The sequence below is a fragment of the Carassius auratus genome, chromosome 41, assembly GCF_003368295.1.
Source record: "Carassius auratus strain Wakin chromosome 41, ASM336829v1, whole genome shotgun sequence".
Taxonomy (NCBI): domain Eukaryota; kingdom Metazoa; phylum Chordata; class Actinopteri; order Cypriniformes; family Cyprinidae; genus Carassius; species Carassius auratus.
Window position 1 is genome coordinate 24,076,926 of NC_039283.1, and position 11,534 is coordinate 24,088,459.

An 11,534-nucleotide genomic window follows, 5' to 3' on the forward strand; every position below is an offset into this window, starting at 1 on the left:
ATAAACACATCATCCACTCCTTTAAATTCAACCTAAATGACTCTAAAACAATGTATAAAAAAACTTTTCAGGCGTAACAATATACATTTGAGCTAAATTATTTTTCAGAATTTAATTATTATTACCTCACTGACATAGTTTTTTCTTGTTTAAAGTATACATCTGAGACAAATACACTTTATTTAAGTCTTATTGTTTGCAATTTTGTTTGTCAGTGAATACATCATTTATATTTTTTTAATTTCTAGTTTATTTGTTTATTTGTTTTGCATATACGCATGCATGTCATCAAAACACTTCTGTCAATCACTGTCAGATATAATTCTGTCATGCATGTCATAAATCCACTTTAATTCAACCAAAATGCCACTTACATAAATAAATTAATACCTAAATAAAAACATAATTGTTATATTGTCTTGTTTTAAGTAAAAATATCCAAACAGCCTTCAAACAATATGCATTTAAAGAAAATTATCTTAAATTTTGTTAAATATTATTTATTACGCCACTTTGAAAGTCTCATAAAATGTATTATTTCGATTTTTTTTACATTTTAAATAAAAATAAATATAAATGAATCAATATGAATTTATTACATTTATTTTACTATAAAAATATATTTTAAAAAATTCCATTTTCCAAAGATTTCTACTCAATTTAACAGGAAAATAATAAAAATTAAATGTACATTAATTTTAATAATAGGAATGGTACAGTATATGAACGTAGATTAAAAAAAAGAAAAAAACTGACACTTCATCATGCAATTTTGAGAAAGTTTTATCTTTTGCTCCATGCATAAAATAAGAGATCACAAAAAGTTTTTAGGTCAGGTGATGTTTAAAACCCCTGATGTTCTAGAGCTGTCCCTGTGGTATTTGACTGGAGCTGTAGTTGAAGCTGATGTTGTGTCTTGTGTAGAGACGCTGTGGATCTGGTCAGTGCACTGTATAACCAGGTGGATGAAGAGGTCCATAAACTGGTCATTCTGTCGAATAAATCCCTGCAGCAGCTGGAGACGCTCCTGGAGCTGCGCGTCTTACAGGAAAGACATCAGGAGGTCAGAGACGGGATTCCTCCCATTCATTTTCCCCACAGACATATCTGATCATTAGAAATCTCTGAACGTGGAAAAAATAAGGCATTGTGGATTATGCAAGCAAATCACTCAGGGGTTTGTGTTTTTGTACAAAATCCCACATTAACTATTAAAAATCTGCTTGTCTGTGGAGTAAATGAATGTACCTTGATTGTCACAGTTATATTTAAATTTTAGTTGATTATTGGAAAGAGTATGTGCTGATGGTGTTTGTCTGTATCTGTCCTCAGGTTAAGAAGTGGTTTTATGAGGAGAGCGAGAAACATTTGGCTCCTCTGGACTCCTATAGTCTCTCTCTGAGCTCCATTCAGGACATGAGACAGAGTCTGGCCCAATTCATGGAGGAGTCCACCGTAAGAGCTTCATGTGCCGAATGCTTTGATGAATCACAGAAAGATTAAAGAAAGATTTTTATTTTATTTTATTTTATTTTTAGTTCAGTTCAGTTTTTATTTGTATATTTTTTATTATTTTATATATATATATATATATATATATATATATATATATATATATATATATATATATATATATATATATATATATATATATATATATAGTAATTTTATGAATCACAGAAATATATAAGAGAGCTGGCATTTTACTGTCCCAGGCTGCTCTTGGTGAATTTAAATGAGTTCAAGAACATGTTTCAGTTTTAACAACAATCAGAAAATTTTAAATAGACACCTAAGAATCCTGAATGTAACAAAAAATAATGTATTCTTCAAATTGTAATTGCATCTTATTTTTTTATTTTTGATTTTGTAATTTCATTTAATTTTATTTAGTTTATTTTTTTATTTTTATCTTTATTTTATTTTATTTTATATTTATTATTGTTTTTTGTTTTGTTTTGTTTTGTTTTGTTTAATTTAATTTATCAACTTGATATTAAAATCTGTAAAGTAAACATATTTATGCCAGGGTTATTAGCATTAATTAAAACTAAAACACACACACAAATCTCTTATAACAGTAAATAACAGTGTTTGTATTTCATTCTATATACATAATTTTTTTTTTTGATGCCATAAAGGTCAGTGTGTAGGGAAACACTGAGGTGAATTAGTGGGTCATCTGAATGATTAACTAGTTCTCTTGCTCCTCTAATTTGCTCCTGTAGGAACAGCAGAAGAAAGCCGCAGAGCTACTGAGGGAATCTAAAGCCAGTTCAACGTTTCTGGAGCTCAAAGAGCACATTAGCTCCGTCCTGCAGCGCAGCGAAACACGCAAGAATGAACTGGACGTCCTGCTCAAACTCTACGAGTTCTACGAATCGGTAAAGAGATGTTTCTGGATTGTATTATGTTTAGTTAGCTGGATCATGTCAGCTGTTATGAGGATAAGTATTGGTCGACTGATATAGGGTGCGAAATTGAATTAAAAGACAATTAAAGCATACTAAATGATAAAATTTAATTTATATTACATAATACTATACTGGAATAATTGTAAATAAATAATTTAGAAAATTAAGATTTGAAAAAAAAAATTATATATATATATATAAATATATATATATATTATAAAAAAGAAAGAATAATAAAAAGAAAGCAACTTACCCTCCTCCATCCCCAGCTCCTCCTTATATTGGCACATTATCACTTAACGTCTCATCCACTGAAATAATCTGTCAGCCAATCGCTGCTAATCTTTTCCAGACCTGTTTCACTTCTGCATGGAATTTTATATCTGTTGCATATAAAAAAATAAATTGCATTAGGCTTCGGGGGTTTCAGAGCTCAGTGACAGCTCAGAAGAATCTGAACCCTTCAGAGCAAAGCCTGCCATCAAAATAATGAAATAGATAAATAAAAACGACAAAAGCAAAACGTGGAAAAGGGAAAAGACAGTTACTAAAAATTTAACTAAAATCAGAACGAACTGAAAATATACAAATGAATCCTAACTGATCATTTAAATAAAAATTTCAAAATAAAAGTCCCAACCCACGACACTTATCAGCCATACAGAAAAATGATACAATAATTTAAAATGGCAAATCTTGAGCACTTCTGATCATGTGTTAAACTGTGTGTCATGCAGGCGGACCAGTGGTTGCTCCACTGTCAGGAGTATTTTTCCCAGCTAAAGCGGGATGATAACGCGGTCGGTTTGACGCCGGACGTGCTGCAGGTCCTGCAGGACTATCACAGCGAGGCCACGAAGTTCTCATTGGAAAACTTCAGCTCGCTCAACCAGATGGTGCTGAAGCTCAAGAGCGAGCAGGAGCTGCATCACTGGAGCAGCGTCTGGCAGCAGTGCCAACAAACCAAACAACAGCTGGAGGAAATGCTGGCCGAAGCCCAAACCGCTGACGGTAAAACATCAGCCAGAGACATTCGTAATGCTAGAAATAATCAGACAAAAATAAACCTCTATTTTACTGTTGTTCTGTACAATAAAATAATAATAATTAACATATATTTGACCCTGGAGCACAACACCAGTCATAAGAGTCGATTATTTTAAACAGAGATTTTTACTGTACATAATCTTTCCATTGATATATGGTTTGTTAGGATCTGACAATATTTGGCCGAGATACAACTATTGGTAAATCTGGAATATATAATATACCTGTTCTACTCATGACTGCTTTTTGTGCTCCATGCTCAAAAAAGTTATTATATTTTTACCACCATTTAAAATTTTTACTGTATTGTGTTATTTTGTATGAATAATATATTTATGCATTGATGATGATGATTATCATTATTATTAAATACTCTGTTTTTTTATGGAATCATATTATATTAGTAATATATTTCTGCATTGATTATTATTATTATTATTATTATTATTATTATTACTATTTTTATTAAATCTCAGTTGTTTATTTCACAATATAGTATTATATATTAGTCATATAATTTTTATTTTACAGTAAAGTGCTATTATTACAGGTATATATTAATCATATATTTTTTAAGTTAAATATTATAATTATTACATGTTTTTTTTATTTTGCAGTATAGTATTATTATATATTCATTGTTTATTATTATTGTAAATAAATACTTATTTTTATTTTACAGTTCTGTCCGACACATATATATATAAATATATTTCTGCATTTTATTGTATTATATTCACATTTTATTGTTTGGTTTTTATTATTGTGTGTGTGTTTGTGTGTGTGATAACTCCCTTTATGTTTCTGATTGTGTCCGTCTGCGCTCACAGAGATGTTACTGAACCCTTCAGAGACCCAGAACGGACTGGACTCCTCCGATATTCCCGCTCGGAGCTCTTCTTCACCGTCGTGTTTTGAGGATGAAGATGAGAAGCCACATTCAGCAGGTCCGTTTTCCAGAAGCCAGTTCCCGTTCCCCTTTCCCCCGGAGAGCGACAAGCCGTCATCGTCTGTGTTTGAGGACACCGACAGCGACTGCACCGTCGACTCGTCCATCTCGTGCCACTCCGAGCCCCTGATGCGCCTCCGCAAACAGCCACTCAAGAAGATCATGAAGAAGACCCTGAGCTACGAGCTGCCGGCGCGGGACAAAGCTCATGGCTACACCGGCGTCTACATCCGAGGACTGCAGGTCACCAATAACGTCTGCGTGGAGACGAAGCTACAGCGGCCAGCCGTCACGAGCCCAGCGCTGGGCCGGAGCCGAAGCATGTCGTCCCCGTCACGCGTTCAGTCCAGACTCAGCGACGGAGACGTCAAGAGACACAGCGGGTGAGCAAACACAATTAAGACGAACATAAATGTGCCCCTGGTGGACAAATCCAGTAATAACAGTCAATTTCTGGAAATTGAATAAATCATCTTTCAATTGATGTATGGTTTGTTAGAATCAGACAATATTTGGCCAAGAAAATCTTTCTTTGGAATTTGTCAACTAAAAAAATCACATTTAAAGTTGTCCAAATTCTTAGCAATGCATATTACTAATAAAAAAATTAGATATATATAAATTTTTACTGTAGGCCCATAAAATATTTTTTTGGCTATTGCTACAAATATACCCCAGAGACTTAAGGGTCACAAATATTTGTTTTTTTTTTGTTTTTTTTTTTAAATAATGATAAATCAAACATCAATAATAATAATAAAAATAACAATATTTGTATTTTTACTGTTAATCTATGAAACATAAATTTGTATTATTATTAATACTAAAAATAATAACTATAATAATAGTTGTTATTATTATTATGTTGTTTTTTTATATTATAATGTCATCACTACTTTACTGTAACATTTACAATTAAATTTTAGAATTAAATAAATAGATATTTTATTAAATAAAATAAAAGACAGCTTTAAATATGGGTAATGATAGTAAATAATGGGGTTAATTGGTAAATATTAATAATAGTAGTAGTACTTATTTGTATTTTTACTGTTGTTCTGTTTAAAAAACTAATAAAATAAAATACTAGATTTGTTTTATTTTACAGTTTAGTATTATTAGCATAGAAATATATTTCTTTATTGATTTGTTTAAATGTTATAACTAAATGAAATAATAAAATAACCATAAAAATATTATTTATTGCTATTATTATTAATTGTTCAGTTAAATGTTACAGTGTAGTATTATTACTTTAGTAAAACTAGTAATATTAATTTAATATAATTATATTTAATATAATATTAATATAAATATAAATAAATATTAATATTAATTTATTTTATTACATTTTATTAAAAAGCCTAATTAATAATTATAATTTAATAATAATAATAATAATAATAATAAAGACATATTTGTGTATAATTTAATGAATTAATGTTTAATAATAAATAATAATTTCATTTTTAAAATGATGATGTGACGATGATAATAATAATAATAATAATAATAATAATAATAAAGACAGTCAATACTAATAGTAATAATAGTTAATAATAGTTTTTAATTAAACATAAATAGAAATAATAAATTGTATTTTTACTGTTCTTCTGACAAAAAAATTCTAATAATTCAATTTAGTTTAAATGAACTCTCATTTTTTATTTTACAGTATAGTATTACTATTGATATTATAATTATTGATTTGTTCAATTTTAATATTTTTACTAAAAACTGTGAAAGCTTTCTGAGACAGCTGAAATAATGAGATTTTTATATAGTCTTGTGTACGTTTTTTTCTATATCCTCATAGCATCGCTGCTGTCGTTTGTTCCAGTAAAATCCAGCACATCATGGACGAGATGATCTCCACCGAGAGAGAATACGTCAGATCCCTCAGATACATCATCCAGCACTACTTCCCAGAGATGGAGCGACTGGACCTTCCTCAGGACCTCCGGGGGAAGCGCAGCATCATTTTTGGGAATCTGGAGAAGCTGTGTGATTTTCACAGCCAGTATTTCCTGACGGATCTGGAGAGCTGCGCTCATTCACCGCTGTCCATCAGCAGCTGCTTCCTCAAACACGTGAGTCCAAGTGATGTTCTCTTCTCCTGTTCACTGCTGAATTTAATTGATCAAAAATACAGTAAAAATTTTAAATATTATTATAAGTTAGAATAGCTGTTTTCTATGTGAATATCTGTTAAAATGTAATTTATTTCTGTAAAATTTCAGCATCATTACTTCAGTCTTCAGTGTCACATGATCTTCATCATTCTAATATGCTGATTTGCTGCTCAAGAAACATTTCTGATTATAAATGTATTATTATTTATTATTATTAATTTATTATTATTATCAATGTAAAAAAAAATGGAATTCTTTGATGAACAGAAATTTGGATGAAAGAACAGAAAGCTTTTTTTTAATTGGATTTTTTTTAAGTCTCTTTTCTGTCACTTTTGATCAGGTTAATTCACTTATCATTTTTATTAATTTATAACTCACTCAATTTTTTTTAAATAATGTGGATAGTGAAAATAACTACAACAAATTACAAATTAAAAAAATATTGTTTTTATTTATAAGACAAAAAAAGCACAAAAAATTGTGAAAAACTTTGATAATCATGATAATTGTTTATTTATTTGAATGAAGAACATTAAATGTAATATATAATAATAACTTATTAATTAAATTATTATTATTTAAATAATTATTATATATTTTTATATTATTTTTATTATTATTATACTAATTACTATTATCATTTTATTTTTATATTTTTATTTGAATAAATAATTTAATTAATTTAAAAATGTAAATGTAAACAAAATTAATTTTAATTAATAATTAAATTAATTAATTGGTTGTTTAATAATTAAGTAAAAAAAAAATTTATTTAAATTGTTATTTAAAAATTAAAATACTATATATATATATTTTTTTTAATGCAGGGATTTGAATAATATTTTTAAACGGTGATGTGTACAATGGTAGATATTTTGCTCTTAGTTGCTCCCTATAAATACTGTTAAAATACTTCTTACAGTCTTATGAGATTTTGTCCATAGTGTCCACCTCTATGTGAGATATAAATGTGTTTTGCATGGTTAGGAGGAACAGTTCGGGATGTACGCACTGTACAGCAAAAACAAGCCGCGCTCAGACGCCCTGCTGACGAGTCACGGAAACAGTTTTTTCAAGGTAAGTGCTGGTGTTTCTCCTCCGTGACGTTATTAATCCAAGCTGCAGATGTTTCTGAACGTTACCTGTGCTCTGCAGAACAAGCAGCTGGAGCTGGGAGATAAGATGGACCTGGCGTCATACCTGCTGAAGCCCATCCAGAGGATGAGTAAATACGCTCTGCTCCTGAAGGATCTGATCAAGGAGTGCGGTCAGTCTGAAGAGCAGGAGCTCACTGACCTCAGAACAGCCGAGGATATGGTCAAGTTCCAGCTGCGCCACGGGAACGACCTGCTGGCCATGGATGCCATCCGCGGCTGTGATGTAAGCGGAGTTTCATTTCAGTATATTTTCAAAATATATACTTATTCATGTATTTGAATACATTTTATTTAAACAAATAATTGGATTTATTTGTTTGTTTGAGAAAATGTAATCTAATGTATTAAAATAAATATTTAATAATTAAATAAAAAATTAATATTTTTATTTAAAAATATAAATAAATAATTGTTTGTTTCATTGTTTATTTATTTGATTAAAAAACATTAAATGTAAATTAAATAAATTATCCTCATAATTTTATAAATAAATAATAGTTTTATTTAAAAAGAATTAAAAAATAGTTATTTATTTTAGAAAATTTTATTCAAATAAATAATTTTATTATTTATGTGTTTAAATAAAAATGTAAATAAAATATAGTAATTTATTTAATAAATAATATATAATATTTTAAAGATTTTTTATTAAATAATAATAAAAATTATCTATATATATTTGATTAATTCAAATTGAATGTAACTAAAATAAATAGTTATTTAATAATTAAATAAAATAAATAATTGCTTTCTAAAATATTAATTGAATAAATGTTATTCAAATAAATAAATGTATTATTTTTTTTGTTTATTTGCTTTAAATAAAAATATAAAATGAATAACTATTTAATAAATATATTTTACTGAAATACATTTTCAATAAAACAAATATTTGTTTTATTAAAAAAATATTATTTAAAAATGTAATTATTTATTTGACTAATTTTATTTAGTTGGATTAATAACGTCTTATTATTATTTATTTCTTAACAAAAAAATAAAAAATATGAATAATATATACTTTATATTTAAAGTTATTAATTTATAATATCTTAACAAATAAATTCATTTTACTCAAATAAATAATTGTGTTTGTTTTTACATGTGAGTACCTCAAATTTAATGTAAATAAAATAAATAACTGCTTTATAAAAATAAAATTTATAAATATTTAATAATTAAATAAGACATAATTAAAAATATAAATATATTTTACTGAAATATCTAAAAAACATTTAAAGTTAATAAATAATTATTTTAAGTTTTATTTACTCATTTTTATCATAAAATCATATCTCTTTCGTTGTTTCTATTATTTTTAATGATGATTTTTACTGTAATACAATAGTTTTTACTGTATTTCACAAAAAAATGAATACTAGGTGAATGTGAATTAGCTTATATAATAAGTTTTATTGTCTGTTGACATGATTTGACAGAGATTTATACACATTGTTGTGTTTCTCAGGTCAATCTGAAGGAGCAGGGTCAGCTTCGCTGTCAGGACGAGTTCATCGTTTGGTGCGGACGCAAAAAATACCTGCGCCACGTTTTCCTATTCGAGGATCTCATCCTCTTCAGCAAGACCAAGAAGATTGAAGGAGGATACGACATCTACATCTACAAACAGTCCTTCAAGGTACACAATACGAGTCTGATGTCAGGCTGCAGTTTCTGCCGTGAGTTTTGTGTGATGAAGAGTGTTTGGTCTGGTCTCAGACGGCTGAGATCGGGATGACGGAGAGCGTGGGAGACAGCGGCCTGCGCTTCGAGATCTGGTTTCGTCGGAGGAAGTCACAGGACACGTTCATCCTGCAGGCCTCTTCTGGGGAAGTGAAGAACGTCTGGACCGCCGTCATCGGCAAGATCCTCTGGAGACAAGCTTTACGAAACCGAGGTCAGACTGTGACACTGTGAATACATTACGCTACACAAAAGAGAAAAATCAAGTCAAATATAAATATATAAATAATTGTTCGTCCGAGCAGTTTCGTGACTATACGCTAAACAAAACAATATACATTTTTTCCAACATATTCTGTCATGAAAATATAGGTAATAATACAATTCATGTCTTTTACGTGTTCCTGTAGCTCAAGTGGTAGAGCATCATGTTATCAAGCGCAAGGTTGAGGGTTCGATTTCCCGGTAACACATGATGTGTAAAAATTGATAGCCTGAATGCACTGTAAGTCAATTTGGATAATAGCGTCTGCTAAATGCAAAATTTAATTTAATTTTAAAGGCTGTGAGTTTTTCTTTTCTTCAGCAGCACCAGGCTAAATATAAATAATACATAAATTTTAGATTATATTATAATATGGATAATTAGATTGAAATTTAAAAAATAATAATGATATTTTTTGTGTTTAAAATAAATAATAATAAAAATATTAATAAAAAAATTAAAAATAAAATTATACTATATAGAAAAATTATATTAATATCATTAAATTTAATCAATATTATTATAGTATAAAATATAGATATTATTATCCAAAATCCCCTCTGTGTACATTGTATAATATAGAAAACTAATATTAAAAATTATTTATATCATTTTATATGTAATGCATGGTGAAACATGATTTACGAGATTTATGAAATTGTAAAAAGAGAATGTAAAGATATTCTATGCAAATTAGTGCATGTTTCGTTATATAGTTAAATGTTTCGTTAATGCCTCATTTGCATATTTAAACACCAAAAACTGTGAATCTTTAACTATATAAAGATCCAGTCAGTCAATAACACTCTCATAAATTCAGTAACTTCAGAGTCTATTTGACGTATTAATTTAAAAGAACAGGCTCATAAAAGTCATTTGTTTGTGAATTAGAAAGAATCAGCTCATAAGAGTCAAATGTTTGTGAATCAGAAAGAATTGGTTCATAAAAGTCATTTGTTTGAGAATCACAAAGAATCATAGCTTTCAAGAGTCATATGTTTGTGAATCGGAAAGAACCTGTTCATAAGAGTCATAGGTTTGTGAATAAGAAAGAATTGGCTCATAAGAGTCATTTGTTTGTGAAACTGAATGAATCAGCTCATAAGAGTCATATGTTTGTGAATCAGAAGGAATCTGCTCAAGAGTCATTTATTTAGATGAATCACAAAGAATCGGCTCATAAGATTCATTAGGTTGTGAATCTCGAGAGTCATTTGTTTGTGAGTCTGAAAGAATCAGTTCATAAGAGTCATTTGTTTGTGAACCAGACTATGCTTGTTCTTTTTATTTACATTTACATTTATTGATTTAGCAGACGCTTTTATCCAAAGTGACTTATTGTGTTTAATCAAGTTAAAAGCTCAATCTCTTTTAAAGTCACGTGTTGTGTTGCAGTGTGGCGGCGTCTCAGCGCTGCAGGAAACTGCTGTCTGTTGGTCACAGCCTGTTGCATTATTCACTCTAGCTTGTGTTAATGGTTTTATATTGTGTGTGTGTGTGTGTGTTTGATCATTAGAGTTGCGGATGCAGGGAGATGGTCTCGATGGGAATTGGAAACAAGCCGTTCATGGACATCAAACCCAGCGACTCTGCCATCAGCGATCGAGCCGTCGACTACATCATGAAAGGGTCAGGTAAGATGTCTGCATCAGCGAGACATTAACATCATCATCTTCATCATCATCTTCATCTTCAGCCTCTGTCTGTCAAACAAATGATGCAGTGGCACAGAAATGATGCACTTCCCCTTTAAAGAAAATAACACACACATACATATACAAACACACTGATGTTCAGAAATTTGGGAGCTGTAAGATTTTAATGTGTTTTAAAGATGTATCTTCTGTCCATTAAGTCTGAATTTATTTGATCAAAAATACAGAA

At 29.4% G+C, this 11,534-nt stretch overlaps 1 pseudogene; it reads left to right on the forward strand.

Moving 5' to 3' along the window:
* Positions 1-11,328, forward strand: part of LOC113059340 (pleckstrin homology domain-containing family G member 4B-like) — a 37,709-nt pseudogene extending 26,381 nt beyond the window's left edge.
* Positions 11,329-11,534: the final 206 nt, after the last annotated feature.